The following is a 20044-nucleotide window of genomic DNA, read 5'->3' on the forward strand; positions in this document are numbered from 1 at the left end:
GTGTTATCCGTCCCTAATTTTGAAGAATGTAGGCAACTAGTGAACAACATCCAACGCCAACTCTTGAGCGTCTCTTTACAAATGAATAGTAGAATTGCAAATCAATTGCCATAACTAACATAAAGCTCTATAAATATATGATATTTTAATTATAGGTATGAATTAATACGGGCCCGGCATGGCCAAGTGTGTTAAGGCGTTCGACTCGTATTCCAAGGTTCGTCGGTTCGAATCCCGGTCGCACCAAACATGCTCGCCCTTTCAGCCGTGGGGCGTTATAATATGACGGTCAATCCCACTATTCGTTTGTAAAAGAGTAGCCCAAGAGTTGTCGATGGGTGGTGATGACTAGCTGCCTCCCCTCTAGTCTTACACTGCTAAATTAGGGACGGCTAGCACAGGTAACCCTCGAGTAGTTTTGCGCAAAATTCAAAACAAACAAACAATGAATTAATATAAAACAAATAAGATCAGAATTTGCATACAAAAGGCCAATTTATTTAGTACTAAACTAAAATGGGTTAAGATTTGTTTGTGTTTGTTTTTAAGTAGAAAGACACACAATGAGGCGTCTGTACTGCACCCACCATGGATATCGAATCAAGTTTTTAGCGTTATAATTCTTAACACTGAACTTTGTGTCACTGGAAGGCATGGTTTAAAGAGAATATTTTTGTGACCATCACAGAATGTGGATGGAAATGGTAGAAAATTGCAGGATGATTTACATTCTGCAGGAACTTATTTTATCTCCAGAAGAAATTAGTTTCGTCAAATTGAATTGCCGTATATTGTTTGATTGTTGTTTTCTATGTCAGTAAAACATGAATTCTCAGTAGGATCCTCAATCAATAATAACCTCTCCTTTCATTAAATGTAACTAATGAAGAGTTATGAGTTAAAATAAAATAGCTGGATTTGAATGGTTAAAAGAAAGCTTGGTTAAAGTATCGATATTTAAATATTTGATTATATAAAAACTGGCAATTGGCTCTGCACAAGAGGAGTCATTATCCTGATTCAGAGGTCATCGATCGTTTTAGGGTTGTAGGTCTACGTCTTCTAGTTCTATTAGTGTATCATAATTACCCGTCACATTGAGCAGCACTTTGTTGTTTAGTAATATTATGTGCAGCTTGTTCAGTGAACAAGAAGATGTAAGGATTATTGTAATTTATCGTAGCGTTGTAATAAACAACATCAAATTATGAAATAATTTAAATATACTGCTAAACATTAGTGTACTTTGTGCCATCCAAGAGTGGAGACTCACACACTTTATTACATAATTAGCATGCCCTTAAAGATGGTAAAAGAGAGTATTATTTTTATCTTGTATTCTGCACTGTATTCTTTATACCTACATTCACATATCGGTCTATGTATATCTGTATATAAATAAAATAGGCTGTTGGCGCACACAATATTTTCTACTGATACTATTATAGCCCTCTTTACTTAGTCTTCTGATATTTTGCTCGATACTAAGTGTACCTTCAGATAAGGGCATTTGTGGAAGGTGCTACATATTACTATGTTGTACTTCATGAATTAACACCAACGTTTTTGTTTAAGTAGTTTCATTGAGGTATCTATTATAGTTGTCTGTTCATTTGCTGTATTATCAGGTATTGAAAGTGTCTCAATATAAACCGGTAAAAGCTAATGACGGATATAGTTAATAATTTCAGGCTATAATTTGGATTGCTTAACTGATTTTGTCATGGCTCTGTGTATAATCCATTGTTGTGATTTTTTCCTCATTTCAGAGATGTTACAAAAATAATTTATATCAGAAGTTTCGTGTCCTTTTAAGGATGTTTTTAGGTTTTCAAAAGAAAGTGATTTATGAGAATCATGAAAAATTAACCTAGTTCCATTGTAGCATTATAAAATCCATGGACCTAAGAACTTGATAAAGATCACAGTTCCAATGTAGCACTATAAAAAGCATGGTATTAAAAACCAGATAAGCACTTAAAAAGTTTTATAGGTGGAATTTGCCTCAACAAAAATTAGTTTTTGTATATAATCCCCAAACTGTGAATGTTTAATTTATCAATAGCCATTAACCATAACCAATAAACATGTCTCTTTTAAAAAACATCACAATTTTTTACAAATTAGCCTTTCAATAATGATTTTCAATTATAGTTCCAAGTTTGACAAAAGATAGTTTTGGAAAATGTCAAAAACGAATCTTATATGACAAATTTAAACAGTTATATATATATATATAAATATAGTACTTACTGTAGCCTGTTTACGTAACGACTTCGCAAGGTTTGGATGGATCTTCACCAAATTTAGCATGAAGGTTCATTGGGTCCATGAACAACTTTTCAGTTTTACATTTGCGGTTTATATGGATGATGTTTTTTATTAATATTTGGGTCCATTTAGAAAGATGTTTAACAAATGTTGGTCTGAATGTTTATTGAATTCATAGGAAGATATTTACAAACTTTTAGTTTTTCATTTTGTGTTTTGTCACTATTTCGCCCTTTGTTGAAGGATCTTCACCAAATTTGGCATGAAGGTTTGTTGAATCCATGCAAATTTGTGGTTTCACAATTTGTGTTTTGCATTTGTTATAAACATTTATACTTTTATATATAGAGAAGCAACTTTTCATGTCCTAAGGTAACCTTTTAATAATCAGAAATTTACGAAACTTCCGTCTAGGGTACATGTACTCCAGCTAGTAATTTCAATAAATTTTGTTAACTACATTGTCCTTTGGTTTACACATATATATATAGTTAAAACTACGACCCCCGTAACGTTAATAGAACACATTACAGAATGTTCAAGAAAAATCATATAATGAAAATGAAGTAGGTATTAAATCTGTTTGTAAAATTAAAAAAGGAAAAACTAAAATTTTGGAGTAAACTTTTTATTGCCCTAAATATGTGTCTTAATACAAACTGTAAATATACAAAAAAAAACAGTTGTTTTTAAAATTAAGGATCTATCATAAAATCTTCAACATTTGTACAACCTAAATATATAAATCTGACCAGAGTATAATATAATATGTACACATAAATATATAAATCTGACCAGAGTATAATATAATATGTACACATAAATATATATGCGATCAATAGGTATACTTTAGAAAATAACCGAAGCAAAAGCGAATTAACTTAATTTACCGTTAATAAATACCAGTTGGCTTTAATAAGGTCTCTTTTTTCAAGGACATACTAAATATTTTTGATATTATTATACTAAATATTATTTATTATAAAACTAACACACCAAACTTTACTTATAACAACCAACAGTTTGTTCAAGTATTTAACATCCATCACTTTCTTCAATAAAATTTTGCTTCATGTACTTGTTTTAGTAACAAATATACAGAATTAAAGACAATATAGTTCTTAAAGAAGTGTAATATTTAAACTCCATTACATATTTTTTCAAGTTGTTTTTATCACAACTAATGATTATGAATGTTAGAAGATGTTTCAAGAACTAGAAATGCAAGGTAATACGTGTTTTTTGAGATATAAAACATACCTTAGTTGGTAGTTCAAAAAGTAATGGTTCTGTTTAACGTTTTATTCTTTAAGAACTGTGTCTCCTTTTGTCACACTATATAAAAACATTTAAAATGACAAAAGGAGCTGTAAAAATACAATTACTTTCAATACTTTTCAGTCCTTTGCCACAGTTAAAGTGCTATTGCAGCGTGCTCATTCTGAAAAAAAGCGAAAAACAAACTGAAGTATTATTTGATGTTTTCTATGTATTCGATATGCACGTTGAATAATACGAGCAGCTTCGTTCTGTTTCCGGATTTTATAACTCTTGAAATACCTTGCTATCATGCAAGCATCAGTGTTCCAGTGCTTCCAATCATTGGAAGTTCCAACGACTTTTATAGTCTGTCGATTAGGAAAATTACCTAGAAGCTTTTGTTCTATCTCCTGTCTAATATTATCTAATTCTGCACTTTCTTCTATGTTGCATAGGTAGAATTTGACAACGGCGTTCAGAACATCTAGACAGTGAATCTTATTTTCACTAGAGATAGGTATGTTTAAAACTGTTATAGCTGCATAACTAGGTTTCTTTATTTGCAGTGGACGGTTTAGTTCATTCAGTAAGGCAGATAGATCATAGACAGATAAGAGCTGATAGAGACAGATAGAGTAAATTAAGTAATCAAATACATCGTTCCAACCAGCAGTGTAGTGAGCCTAACAAGTAGGAGAGCGTTTCGCCAGAAATTACTAAAATTAACTATGTCATCTAGTGCTCCTTGCTGGGAATACTTCCGAAGAAAGACATTCCTAAAATATGAAGATGTGAAGAAAAAGTAAGAGACATATGTTTATTAGCTCTGGAGTTGACGTCAGGATTACATATATGAGGCGACGTATCCCTTTAGCTGGTCTAATCAAACGAAGAAGCCTACCAATACGTAGAAGCCGGACTACTCGAATAATTGCGGTATTTAAAAACGAATATTTCAAAACATCTTCTATAATGATACCTAGAAAATAAAACAAACATGTCTGACTAGTGATATATGTAGGAATAACAAAATAGACTACTATGGTAGTCCACCTTAATGAATGAATGGACTTCCCAACTAAACGATTGAAACTAGAAATAGGCTTTCTCTGTTAACAACATTTATCCTCCTTTGTCTAAATTCAAAACATAAAAGGAATAATAGATTAATTATAAAAAGTGGAATTTCTTTTTCCTTTTGGGTCTCTCTGATAACAGTTAACAATCAATCAACTATGTCCTCTTTAAAACTGATCAGTTTGCTTCTGCTGGAATTCGTTTTACAACTATTACCGTATTTGAAAACCTAGTAATAACAATGATAATAATAATAAAAATAACAAACAAGCATGACGGATCTCAATAATACACACAAAGTGATATTTACAAAAGCAGTCAAGATTACAGAATTGTAATAATAATATAACAGAAAACAGATTATAATAACAAAACTTCTCTTCATACTCTTTCGCTTAAGATTTGTTAACTTTCAATGCTTAAGTGATCTGTATTATTACTTGCTTATTTTCGGGGGTAAATAAAAATTTATTTTCTGAGTTCATGACAGTGTTAAATTCCGACGTTTAATTCTATGTGGTGGAGAGAGAGCAGATAATATATTGTGTAGCTTTGTGTCAAAGAATAACATGCTAAGAAATAGTGATGTTTAAAATCAAATAAACAAGCAGGCCGCTTAATGGATACTCAGTCAAAGCAGTACAGGTTAAGATTTGTCACCAATTCTAACCAACGTGTTATTTATCAAGAACAAATAGTTATCGATACTAATGATAAAGTAATCTACTCTCTTGTGACAATATTAGAAAAACCGTTTAATTGCGTGGTGTAAATTCTCATTAAATATTTTTCATAATTAATTAATTTAATAATAGATGACCGCCGTTGTTACTATTGGTTATGATTGTTAAGTTGTCATAGATGGGTGGGACGATTTTTCACTAACAGTGTCCAATTTTCTTTGATAATTTTGCTGGTTGAGCATGCCCATATTTTCATTATTGTTTGTTGACTAATTAGGGTTTATTCTTTCTTTTAAATGTTTTTATATCTACTTAAATCCTTGCCCTCCAGTAGCTCAACGATAAATCCGGGAACTTATAACTATAAAAAATAGGGTTTTAATACCCACGGTATTCTAGAAGAGCACAAATGACCCTTTATATAATTTTGTATTCAACAACAAAGAAACAAAACTTCAGTTCATGTTCTTTTGTTTAACTTTATTGTTATTTACTTGCTTTCAAGGATGATTAAAGATTTACATTATTTTCTGAGTTCCGCGTGATTCTTTATCTTGCCATAAAAACGTTTGCTTCCGCACTTATGAATCTTTTATTTCTACGGTCAATTGGTAGATCTAACTAGTTATCATTCAGCAAACGTTAATTAACTAAAATTACCACAGCGTTCTTAGACAGTCATTTTTCTTTCTCTAACCAAAATTTATTTTAAGCATTGTAAATGTTGACGAATAAGCTTGGCATTAAAACATAGACAATAAATCACATTTTAATATGCTTTATTCTTAATTTTAGAAATGAAATATTTAAGTAAATCAGCAATCATCTATTGTATGAGAATCTTGACACTTGTTCTCTAGGTTTTGCTCATTCTCTAATTTATTTACCTTCTGAAAACAGGAATTTAATATAAATTATTCATTGTAATACAACTATTAATACGGTAAAGTTTAATTTTTATAGCTTTCAATATTTTTTGTTTGCAGAGACATAAACTAGAAAGTAAGACCCATTTGTTGAACTAAGTGCTATATTTCATGCTTTTCATGTACATTTGTTATTTATTGATATAAAAGTAACTAATCTGCAAAAATTCAACATTTATTTGGTTAAATAATGTTAGATTAGGTAATAATAATTCTTTACGAGGTAAGCTTCGAGCAGCTTGAGAATTAAAGAATAATATAAGCCAATCTGTCAGAGTACGAAATAAGGTCCCGTTCAGCAACAGCCAAACTGTTTCAGTAACACTGGCATATATCAAAGCTCTATTTAGTCTCAATGCTAGAATGTTTATTCTTTAACTGTAGCGCCACAACATTTCGTGCACAAAATAATTTAGCGTGCACTGGTCACATTGTTCTTGGGATGAACTACACATGATATTCAAAGAAAGCAGTGTTTTTCACCAAGATACAAGCATGTTTAGCCAACAACCAGTTGTTATTTATTTCCACGTATGGTTCACCATCATGATGTATGGCAAGTATTTGATAGGTTGTGTTATTCATTCTGTAAAACCATCACAATGAAGGAATAAAGGTAAAAATATCATTATCATCACATCCAATATTTTACACAACTCAGAAAATATTTCACTGTTCAAATTACCTCCGTAATACATGTGTATTTATTCTGGTTTGGTAAATAACTATATCCGGAATTACGTCAACACATCGGACAATGGACTGTGTATATAATTTTCAGCCCATATGGTGAAGTAATTAATAACGACCAATCCGTACTGAATACCTCATTTTGTCTCCAGAATAGGACAAGTGATACCAATGTCTATTTTCTGTAAATTATTTTCTGGAGTTTACCCTTTTCAGGTCAGCTTTTCCTAAGGGCAACAGAAACTATGCAATGTTCACACAACATGAATGTGGCCAGTAAAACTGCCATTATTTAAATCTTCAGAGTCTTCTATTCATTTCATTATAAAATTCTGAAGAATTTCTATAGTTAAATTTCCAGAGACTGATAATTGCAACACTAATTACAAGTCACATTTGGGTAGTTAATAAAAATGAAAAATACGCCTTCTTGTATTTGTAATCGCTTTTGCAGTGTCAGAGGCTACGCACACCGTTGTTATTGTCTTAAATTTGTATTGACTTCTGTCTACCTCACTTCAATTCAAATAACACTAGCTCCGAATCCATTAGTTGCTTTTCTTGGAGCTTCTGAAACATAAACTATGGTGTTCAACCACTAATGGAATATTCTATCATATGTTTTATTGTCAATATGGTAGAAATGATACAATGTCTAGTGTCAGAACATTCAATGAACAGACAAGGCTTCAGTCTATGTGCAGTATAATCTGTACAATTGTAATCCAATATGTAATCACTTCATCTGAATCTCTATAGTTAATAAGCTACTTCAATGATGTGTGATCCAAGGAAGGGTGAAATTTCAGTCATATAGGTAGTGTCAATAGTGTTTGTTGAAGCAGTTACTATTTTATTGCTTAGTATTGATGTTCAAGAGCCATAAGTGCAGGATACAGGTACCCTATCACACATTCCACTTCATCCTGCATTTTTACTATCACTGGTATCAATATCCAAGAAGAACACTTAGTCATATCAGGGATAAAGTAACATTTAAGCTTCCACTGAAGCATGCTTTAGGAACAGGAATGATTGCTCATGTTATTAAGTCCATTTAAGATGCTCATCATTTTTGGCGAAAATAGATAACGATGTAGTAGTGTTGACGAAGATGTTCACAAAAGTTGGTAATATGATATAAACCAAGGATATTTAATCTTGTACCACCATGATATTCCCAAGGTCAATAGACTCTCCCCATAAGACGACTGAAATAATCTACCTGCGTGCACATAAATGTTAATCCTGCCTTTCTTCTCCGCTTAAATACGGTATTCTGGTTATCAGCAGAAAATTTGACAAAGATAAGGTGTATTTCCCAATGCACCCCTTCAGAGTTTGCTCTTTCTAAAGTAGCAAGAAGCCATGTGGCACAGGCCAAGTGGCATGACACAAAACTTGTGGAAAAGAACTAGAGTGCTGAGAGCAGTTTTAATTATTCTCTCATCATCCAGTTCCAGAACTCCAGAATTAAGGTGTTAAACCACTCTGCACATTCCAGTGCTCTCAGAAATTCACCTGTAGTAGAAATACATCAACGCGAGTTACTGTATTCACTCATCTAAAATAAACAGCAAAATCTTGACGTATCTTTCTCCAGACAATCACGACTGGATACGATCACGCACTGTCTGAAGGCTGTGTGAATCTCTATCATCATCATCAAACTTAATATTTAACCCATGGTGTTCGTCACTGATTTCATTGGAAATGATATAAATTAAGTTTCAACACCAAGAATCAAAGTCTCTTTCAAATAATTAAATTCCAAAGGCGATCAATCAATGGAGTATCACTTTAAAGTAAATTCAAAGCTTAATTAATAGAAGGTATCCTTTGAGAAAGAATATCAGAATGTGTTACCAGAAAAAATAACTCAGAAAAAGTAAAGTTTGTCTCAGGTGAAGTCAACTTGAATCATAATCAGCACGTGTAATAGGAGCATACTCAACATGCTAATAGGCCTTCAGCAGAAAACACAGTAAGTAGAAAGAAACTGTCCAATATTTAAGAAAGGGGTGTTTACTTTACAAGCACTAAGACCAACTTGGAACTTATTGCTGTCATAAAAGCTCTGTTATCACTTTTTCCAATACTATAAAGATCGAAGAAGGAAACCTTTTTTCAGAAATGTATATTTACAAATACCTCCTTTCAAATAGCATTTTTATATTCCTCCATTCAAAATTATATCTGTAGTGGCTCTGCACTGTTGAATGGTCAGGAATTCACCATGAATTAAACATACTAGTACTAGACATGACACTATGACTTGCATCCGCTGTGGCACATCATTGAACTAACATATACAGATCGTTCAAGCAAATTATCTCCCATTTAACGTCATAATATACCATGAGTTTATTTTACTCTTAACATTATTTCAATAAATGACAGTTTTCTTTCTGTTTACTTTGTACACATCTTCAGCTTTGGGATAAATTGGTTTACCTCAATATGTTCGACAAGAAATATAAGGTAATTAGCTGAGGTATTAGCTCATTCAATGGGTAAGATATTGTCCTCAGGGATGACATATGGGGTCAGAGCCAATTTCGGCAACCTCTCCCTCTCTAAGTTACTTTACGAGGAGAGAGCTTTAAGTAAATATTAATAAATAAATCTAGCTGTTTGCCTGTTTTAAGTGATCACATAAAAACGTTTGTCTTTATAACTTTAAACAACCCAACTGATCATTGAATATTTGTTAGAGGCCCTAGAATAAACCAATCGAATTCTCACTTAACATACACGAGAACTCTTACGTAGTATCTTGATTAAAAGTCAAATAAATTTTAAGCTTGGCACTTCAACACAGATGATCACTTTCTTGAGCACTTTCGAGTACATGGCTTACATCATGCGTCATCTAACAGCAATAAAACAACCACTGGTAAAAAAGAAATAATATTTAAATTGGTTTTTTAAGTCCTTTGGGTGTTAACAAACAGTTCAGCTTTTAATAATTTTAATACACTTTTCAATTACCTTAAAATGTTCACATAGCAAAGAATTTGCAATTAAGAATGAAGTTACACAATGAGCTATCTCTACTCTGCCCAGCACAGATATCGAAACCCGGCTGTGCCACTGGAGGGCAATATAGCAACTGAAGAAATAACATAAGGTTTTTCTATATTTCTAATAGCTTTTAAAACTGTTTTTTATTTACCAGTTCTATTATATTGTTGTTTAATTCTCGTAGTTCTATCTCCTTTCAAAACGTTCATGTAATTATCATTAACCGATAGGCTTATTTCTGGCTTGAAAAAGAATGTTTGCTGGAAACGTCATCAATTTCTTACAAGTGATTTTTTTTCTCTCTTAAAGTCAAATATATATATATTCCTATCATTCTTACATAATTTTAAAGCTACACATCAAAACAGTTTTAAGATGTTGGGTGGGTGATATTGTAAGATCGACCAGTTTAAATAGGTAGTAGTTACACTTGTTAATGTAACGACTTATAATACTTACGTTTTTAAAAATGTTATCGGTTCACGAAATACCAGTGGAAGACTAAAGGGAAGGTTTGTTTTGAATATCGCGCAAAACTACACGAGTGCTATCTGTGCTAGCCGTCTATAATTTAGCAGTGTAAGACTAGAAGAAAGGCAGCCAAACATCTCCACCCACCGTTACCTTTTGGGCTACTCATTTACCAACGAATAGTGGGATTGACTGTCCCATTATAACACTTCCATGGCTGAAAGGGCGAGCATGTTTGGTATGATGAGGATTCGAAACCGCAACCCTTAGATTACGAGTTGAGTGCGTTAACCATCTTGCCATGGCGGGCCTCTGGAGGAAAGACAGATAGTGATAACCATCCAATGTCAATTCTTGGCTACTCTTTTACCAACGAACAATGAAACTGACCGGCACATTATAACGTTCTCACAGATGAAAGGGGGAGCATGTTTGATGGTAAAGAGATTCGAAACAATGACCCTCAATATATGTGTTAAACTTCCTAATCACCTGACCACGTCGGATTTACAACGCTAAAATCTGAGGTTTGATCTTCCACGATGGATAAAATCCAGGTAGCTCATCGTCTGGCATTGAGCTAAAAAACAACAACACTACTCCAACATGTTGACACAAAACGCATTCGTGTCCAATAAATTTGTTTGAGAGATCTGCATGTTCTGCAAGTGCAACATGTGCAAAATCCGTATAAAAGTGACGGGTTCTCGGTTTCCATAGCTCAGTGTTAAGCCACCGACACGCAATACAGTTACGCCAAGACTGACTGAAGCACAACGCAACGGGTCGCTTGGAAGCAAGCGAATCTCGATCAGATGTTGCCAGAGCTGTGAATGTCCACCCAAGCACCATCACAACGCGATAGAATCGTCACCAACAACATGGATCAACTCGTGACCGTCCACGATCTGGCAGACCTCGTGTGACTACGCCCGCACAAGATCGCTACATCCGGTTACGTCACCTTCGGAATAGGACCACCACTGCGACGTCTACTGCCTCAACCATATTAGGGCTGCGTAGGATTTCCGATCAGACAGTACGCAACCGTCTACGAGATGCAGGAATCCGACCTTGACGTCCAGTCAGAGGCGTCATTCTCACCCAGCAACATCGTCAAGCACGGCTGCAGTGGACTCGGGCACATCGGGTATGGCCTCATCGACGATGGAGGCATGTTTGGTTCAGCGATGAATCACGTTTTATGCTTCGTAGGCAGGATGGAAGGACCCGTGTTTACCGTCGCCGAGGTGAGCGTTTTGCAGCAAACTGTGTGCAGGAAGTTGACATATTTGGTGGTGGCAGCGTCATAATGTGAGCTGCCATTGCCTACAATACCAGAACAGACCTTTTGCACATTCGAGGGAATCTTACGGCTCAACGATACGTCGACGAGATTCTTAGGCCCCATGTGCAACCTATCATGGTGAACGTCAACGACGTTTTTCAACATGACAACGCCCGTTCTCACACAGCCCGACTCACCGCTGTCTTCTTCAGACACCACAACATCAACGTTCTTCCCTGGCTCTCCAGATCACCAGATTTAGACCCCATCGAATATCTTTAGGACGAGTTGGACCGACGTCTGCGACGGCGACAACCTCAACCGCAGACTCTACCTCAGCTTGCAGCAGCTTTGCAGGCTGAGTGGACAGCCATTCCACAGGATGTAATTCGTCATCTCATCGCTTCCATGGGCAGAAGATGCCAAGCAGTTATTGATGCTCACGGTGGGCATACTCGTTATTGACGCTGAGTGACGTTAAATTTCACCTAGTGAGCGTGGACTTCGCCTTTGCAGACTTTGGATGTTCAGCAGTGAATGTGCAAAGTTTCACACATGTCATACAGAACTACCCGGAATAAACTTGTTAACAATTTGTCTCAAATTTCGCCTTTTGCGATTCCTTTTTAAAAGAGTATAATAACTTTTCCGCCTCGGTAGCTGTTATAGATTCATCAAATGAACTGCATTAGTATAGTGCAATTTGTGTTGTAATTTTAAGTGAACTACAAAAAGAAAACAAAGCAAGGATGGTGGGTGAATTGCTGTTTTTTTAGTGTGTATGTTTTTTTTGTTTTTCTTGCTGTTCAACTAACAATTTACAATTGAATTAAATATCGACATGTTTTTTTACTTTAGCAGTTGTTTGTTTAAAAAAATGACGCCTGGTAGCTGAACGTCAAGTTCGGAAACTTTTGACACTAAAAACCAAGTTTCAATAGCTGTGGCGGATACAGAACTGATATAATCTATTGTGCAGCTTATCTACAAGAAACAACAACAACAAATATTAATATGAAATAGATGCACTCTCGTTGTTGCTGGCTTTCTTAGTTAAAACACGAAGCAATACAATGAGGTATCGGTGCTCTACCCATCACGATTATCGAAACCAAGTTTCCAGCGTCCGCAGACATACCGCTGTGCTACAGGTGGACGTCTCTTTCTATTTCTGTTTTACAGCCTATAGGCTTATTACTAGCGCTGTGAGGCATAAGTTACGTAGATCAAATTCTTTAATTAATTTAATAGTTGTTTCACATAAGCATTCCATAAAGTGGAATAATGCAAAACGAGAAGAAAAAGTTGAAGAACTGTAAACGTGTTGTGGGGATTCTAAGTATCGTCACTACTACTGCGTGTGCTCTAAATTGCCAAACATACACTTATTTTTGGTCCAAAACGTTTTTAAGTAAAATTATAAATATTGTGAATTTAAATATCCGTGTCGCTTTTCTCCTCGGTCAATTTATAATATATGTTTTTTGGTTATTCTGGTTAATAGTGATGAAACAAGATATGCCCATCTATTCCTGGATGCTATTATTTAACGAGTACATATATATATATATTGCAGTTAACTGATTGATATAACCCTGATTATTATTATTATATTCCTTGCAAGATGTTGTACTTATGTATTCATCACTGCATATGGTGTAGATATTATGGCCTAATTACAGCTGATGTTGTTTTTTATATTATTTTTTTGGTTTACATATACATATGTGTGTGTGTGTGTCTGTATATATACATATAAAAACATGTACATATTTACCGATTATAGTTGATAGCCACACCATAAAGTCAAAAACGCTACACAGGTATTTAAAATAGAACCACCTGAAACCAAGTTTCTACAGTAAAGACTCCAGTAAAAATCCAATTAAGGATAGTCAAAAGAAACGTCCTAGTTGTGGACTGGCCGTAATGATCAAATGTCATTGACACATGTTAATAAAGATGACAACAAATATAAACATTTCAAACCTAAATAATAAGAAAAAAGCTTGTACAACTAAATATAACATTAAGTTTTGAAAACTGTATAATGTTGTATAAAATACTTTATCAAAAGGTTAAACCTGACAAAGGAAATATGAGCGTAAGGTATTGAAACTGTAAATGCAATGTCATGTTACTTATTCAAACTAGGGTAAAACGAAGCCACAAGCGTTTTTACACAACAATAATAAAATAATGTAGTGCTTTGTAACATCATCGTTTATCAGTTGGAAAATTTTATCTATTAAAAATGAATTGTTGATAATTCTACTAAATATTTTTACTCGAGGAATATTGTAAGAAAAGAGCGTCACTATTCTATACCAGCCTAATCATCAAGCCAAGAAAGGTGTCTTCTACAATATATGGAACATTAAACAAAATGAGTATAAACATTATATTGTTCGATTTGACTGAGTGAGCATAAATAATTTCAGTTTTGAAAATTTCGTAACTAGAAAATATATGACAACACCTTCAAACTAAAGAACGAAACCCTCATACTTACATTATTATATTTTAAAATCAAGAAAAACTCACGAAAAGCACATAAGCTTTGTTCAGAACATGAACAGGGTGTTTTGAAACCATATTACAGTTTATGCCTATTTCACTTTTTTTCTCAAACTACAAATTGTTTTTCCCCCCACTTAACAACATGAAGATTAATTATATGAGTTCAATACATGTTAGCTAGGATCAATAGACACTACCCAGAAAAGATTCAGGTTAAAGTAGTTCTATTGACATACTGAGAAAGGCAAAAAGTACATAAAACATCTTTGGAAACCAATAGTTCTATGTATGCCTTTGCTAAAATACAGTTTTCCTAGGAAACACAGTTTTAATAATAATAAATATAATATTTTATTTTTCCAACACTTTTTATATAAACTTAGTGCTTGTCAACACAGACTGCAATTGGCTAACTAATGTGATTCCTTCGTTAATTAAAGGTTATACAGTTAAAACAGTTTGTTTTACGAGGTAAATTTAGCCGTACTTACACAAAAATGTCAGAAACTAAAATGCTTATTATATTTATATTTTGGACAATTGAAGGAGAGTAAAACAGTAGCACCAATAGTATCACTTCTCACGTGTTTATGACAGACGTTAATTTATCTATTTATTTTAACTTTAACCTGCACGTTAATTTACAAAAGCTAACAGTAACAGTACTATAACTTGGATTTTTTTCATACAATATATACCAATAACGTTTGAAACCACTCACCATCTTCCACGAGCAATGAAGTAACAGTGAGATCCGATGGTATTTTTAGGCCATTGAACCATCTTTAGAGGTTTCCGTTTCCCAAATTTTATCATACAATGGTAAAAACTTCGCTGGACACCGGACATCATCAGCTCGGCCAATCCTTTTCCAAACTAATCAAACATCCAAACATAGATAACCTGTTACATATTTCATAGTAACTTTTTAATTACAATAGAAGCGTGTTGATTTTGGCCAAACACATTGTTTCTAATTGTAGGAGAAATACTGAATAAACATTTTAAACTCGGACGTTTCAAATGAATTTGTATGTATTAAATCATGTTGTTTGGGGAAAAGATTTAGCATACTTATTCTAAATTTACTCAACAAAAACAATAAAATATAATAACAATGACAAGTTATGTACATTTAAATACAATAACGCTATCATTCGGACTTTACTCAAATATCTACACAAACCGATAGAGCTTAGTCACAGACCCAAACAAAACATACATAATATTAAGGGTTGAACATATAAAGAAAGTTAATTAAGTTAAACAAATGTAACATTATGACTTGAATATCATTAGCAGATTCCATGAAGAACTAACGTATTTCTGAAATAAATTATCCTCTGTAACACTTTTTAACAATTTGCAAACATTTTGAACCTTTAGTAATTTTCCATTATAGATCTTGATTTACAATGTTCATAATATTCTTGAAACAATAATTTATCCATTAAAAACTAATATAATTTAATTATCTTTACCAGTTATGTGCTAATATCAATACATGCAAACGTACATTTTATACAAACTTCAATTATTTGTTGACCGTTGACGGACACGTCTTAGGGACGAGAGTATAAACGGGTACCGGATTGTAGGGTGCGTTGTAGGTGGATGTCAGGTTATTAATTAGTATAGGTATAAAGTTGTTCCTTTACGTTGGTTTAATTTTTGTTTTAGTTGGTGCATAAGTAGGGATTCTTTGATTTTGCGTTTGTTTATGTTTGTTTCTCGATTTGTAAATTTGCTGTTTACTGAAATGTTGTGTTTTGTTATAAATTTTTTCCAAATATTGGTTATTTATCCCTGATGTCGGGAACACGTGGCATACAGCAGTATAAGGTTTTGTAGTTTGTTGTATCATGGGATTTATTATTGTTTGTTTGTTGTTGATCTAGGTGTGTGTGTGTAATTTTTTCTACGGTTTTTTGAGGAAATTTGTTGATGATGATGAAGTGTTTTATTTTGTTGATATCATCATTAATTTTAGCGGGTGAACATAGTTTTGTGGCTGTGTTTATTTGGTTTCTTAATGTGTTGTTTTTGTTTTGTTTCATGTGCTGAGTCCCAGGGAATGTATAGTCCAGTATGGGTGATATTTCTGCAGATCACAGATCATTAGAACTGGTACACAATTCCAAACGGAAATACAATATGTTAAAGCGTAAATTTGCATGTATTCTCGCATGAACTTGGTTAAAATCCATCCACACCCTCTGTGGTAGTTACACGGACATACAACAGATAGTACTATTATATATCTATAGATCTACATCTAAAGTGGTAAGAAGTTAGACTGGTTTAGCTGTAAACAATAAATTCTTCAACTTTCTCCTCCCTTTTTAGTTATGTGTATGCTGTGGTATATAAAAACATGAAATTATACCTTTGTGCAGGTGACTCTCATCCATTCATTAAAAGTAGTATGCATAGACAAATTAAAGCTTTTTTATACATGTAACTAAAAAAAATCCATATCTCCAGAATGTTATATATTAGCTCAATATTTCACTGTTACAACATCGTCAAGAGCTATTAATTTCATTCTGGTATATGTCGTTATTTTATTTACGTTTATAAAAATGTCTCGTAATAAATTCCACTTAAACAAACACACGAATAATAAACGAAAAATTTATTATCTTTCTCTAGAACTGCTTTACATATGTAATTAAATCGAATACTGATAAACTAAACATATGCACACCTTCTATGCGTCTTATTATGTAAGCCAGCTTTACATTATTGTATGTTAATTAGTGTTAACGCATATCTTTTTCTTCATGACATAAAAGGTATCTATCATGTCACCGATGAACAGATTGAGGATAAAAAATAATCCAAACAGAATAAATCCAACAAAATACAGATAAGCAGTGAAGTTGGCTTCGTTTTGAGATTGTAGATCCTTTCCCCTGATATCGGTAGCATCTGCCATGATTTACATCCACCCTTCAAAAAGTGCCTGAGACAGAGTCAAGTATTCACACAATAGTTTTATTACAAATAATTAAAAAAAACACCCAATTTTAGCTCAAACAGTAATGGTAATATTTTGTCACTGAAATCAAACGGCTAATGGTTTAAAACAATGAAGGGTGAAGCCAGATAAAATTTACATAAGATACTCGCGTGGTAAATCGTGTAACTCTAACATGAGCAGAGTCATCCCTAGTATCTGGATGAATTTCAAATAAGTACAGATGCAAAACGGGAATAAAAGGTCACATTGACTTAAATCGTTTGATGAATATGCAAAAAAACTAATGAAACTTGTAAAAGACAAAAGAGGGTAAGCCTTTTCCCACAACTAAAGAACTGTTATGCTATTATACGCCCAAAGTAATGGATATGTCACCCACTTCCGTGTTTGTTTTTCTTATAGCAAAGCCACATCGGGCTATCTGCTGAGCCCACCGAGGGGAATTGAACCCCTGATTTTAGCATTGTAAATCCGGAGTCATAACGCTGTACTAGTGGGGGGCTTACCCACTTCTTATGGTTGATTAACTATATTTTAGAACTGATTATTCGCCCTTATATTTTTTTTTAGTAAAACATAATGAAAGAAAATTAATGCGTACATAATCATATCTGTTACTATGGGGCCACGATAATACCTGAAAAAAACAACAGTTGATCAGTTGGACGGCGTTATTTATTGTTATACTTCGGTTTTGGAATCTAAAGCCTAACAACATAACTTGACATAAAAAAACAACTCATTTTAGCGAATTATATGTATACATCAGGGTAGGGAAAAGCACACATACACACACACACACACATATATATATATATATATATATATAGCTTACCACTTGATAATGAGCTAAATATCCTTCTGCAACATTATCAAAGTTCAAATTGGAATTCACCCAGGAGTAATTCTTAGCTAAACATTCTGTCTTATTGCTAACCTCGAATAATTGCAAAAGTTCTCCGTCCTTATTTATGCATTTGTAAAATAAACCAGCAAAGATATGAACCCTTACAATACTGAATATTAACCAGAATAGTAGACAGACGAAGGCACATTGAAATGGAAGGGATGGCTAATAACAGCAAAATGACGACAACCTAGATGTGGAATTAGAAATAGCATGTCAATAACTTTCCTAAGGTACAACTGATAGAATATAAGACATACATAGAACATATTCTGAAACACATAGACAACTGATAACAAATACGATCAAAATACAATACTTACTTCTAACTGGTCAAATGTTGTAAATTACATAAACAAACAATTCGATAAAAATGCTGTCATCTCAATCTGGGTAATCAGTAAGAAGCACCTAAAAGTACAATTACTGAAAATTCTATAACTAGAAATACTATTTAACACGCACTTTCATTTCTTTCCAGTGTGATACAGCCCCTAAGCGACGTAACGCTCGAAGTGCTCTGATAATTCGTAGACTGACTTGCTCCCAAAGCCAAGTCTAGTAGGGAACCATGTTTATAACAATTACTTTAAAAAAAATATATATATTTTTCGTAATATACTAACACTAATAACCATACTTCAACAGAAAAATTTTATCAACAGATACAAAAATTCGATCGATTCTAACATCGAAATTGTGCATCTCTTTTCATTGTATTTTATTATTATTATTATTATCTTAAATACTTAAATAATTTTAAAAAAATAATGCAGTAATGGGAGAGCACGCGAACTTACCAGCACTACAATAAAATCGACGATATTCCAGACAATTCTGAAATAACTTATAATACCAGTAAATATTCATTTCAATACCATTTCGAGAGTAAAAACTATGGTAAACACCACGTTCAACCGAAACGAAGTTTTTTTCAATCGCGGACGTTCACGACGCTCCGAATCTTCGAAGCACTGTAGATGGCCCGGCATGGCCAAGCGTGTTAAGGTGTGCGACTCGTAATCTGAGGGTCGCGCCAAACATGGTCGCCCTTTCAGCCGTGGAGGCGTTATAATGTGACGTTCAATCCTACTATTCGTTTGAAAAGAGTAGCCTAAGAGTTGGCGGTGGGTGGTGATGACTAGCTGCCTTCCCTCTAGTCTTACACTGCTAAATTAGGGATGGCTAGCACAGATAGCCGAGTAGCTTTGTGCGAAATTCAAAAAACAAACAAAAGCACTGTAGGAAGTGACAAAATAAATGATTTGAAAGAAACACGATTAAAAACAGGAAATTGAAAACAGGTTGAAATTAATATTGAAAATAGTAAAGCTAACTGCTTACTTAAAATATAACATTTTGGTTGATTTTCAATACCTATAAAAGAAGTTACATATTTCATAACATTGTAGGGTAGTTTCTCATAAAGTTTTATCTTAAACAGTGCTGAAATAATTGTGAAATAATAAATCTAAATTTTCTACATGTGTCAATAACAAATGTTCTATGCGATTTTTATATAATAATTCTACTTGCTTTCACTACAATAACGTTCTGCTGTGGGGTTTATCGGTAAATGCTGCTTGTCCATTCACTGTGGAACAGCAGCATATCTGAGGACTCACACCGCTATAAACAGACTTTCGATACCCGTGGTGGATAGAGCACAGATAGCTCGTAATGTAGGTTTACGCTTAATTTCCAACAAACAAACAAATTGTCGACAAGGATTCTAACATAGTTAGGTGGTTAGGGCACAAAACTCGAAATCTGAGGATTCGAATCCCTTCCCATGAAACATACTAGCCCTTTCGGCCATGAGTGGGTGTTATAATATGACAGTTAATTCAGCTATTCGTCTGTAAGAGAGTAAGTAGTCCGGGAGTTGGCGGGCGGATAGTAACGACTAGCTGCCTTCCATGTAGTCTATCACTGCTAAATTAT

At 33.7% G+C, this 20044-nt stretch overlaps 1 protein-coding gene across 12 annotated transcripts in view; it reads right to left on the minus strand.

Moving 5' to 3' along the window:
• Window positions 1–2883: 2883 nt before the first annotated feature.
• The window catches only part of LOC143233871 (sodium channel protein 1 brain-like), a 72661-nt gene continuing 55500 nt past the window's right edge, over window positions 2884–20044 (minus strand). For 8 of the 12 annotated variants that reach the window (XM_076470707.1, XM_076470705.1, XM_076470704.1 and 5 more), the window contains 3 exons: window positions 18029–18290; window positions 14932–15086; window positions 2884–4510 (listed from right to left, as the gene is read on the minus strand). The gene's annotated coding sequence lies outside the window, so the exon portion shown is untranslated. The remainder of the gene's footprint in view (window positions 4511–14931; window positions 15087–18028; window positions 18291–20044) is intronic. The other 4 variants (XM_076470708.1, XM_076470706.1, XM_076470701.1 and 1 more) reach the window with 1 other exon arrangement.

The sequence above is a fragment of the Tachypleus tridentatus genome, chromosome 12 (assembly GCF_004210375.1).
Source record: "Tachypleus tridentatus isolate NWPU-2018 chromosome 12, ASM421037v1, whole genome shotgun sequence".
NCBI lineage: Eukaryota > Metazoa > Arthropoda > Merostomata > Xiphosura > Limulidae > Tachypleus > Tachypleus tridentatus.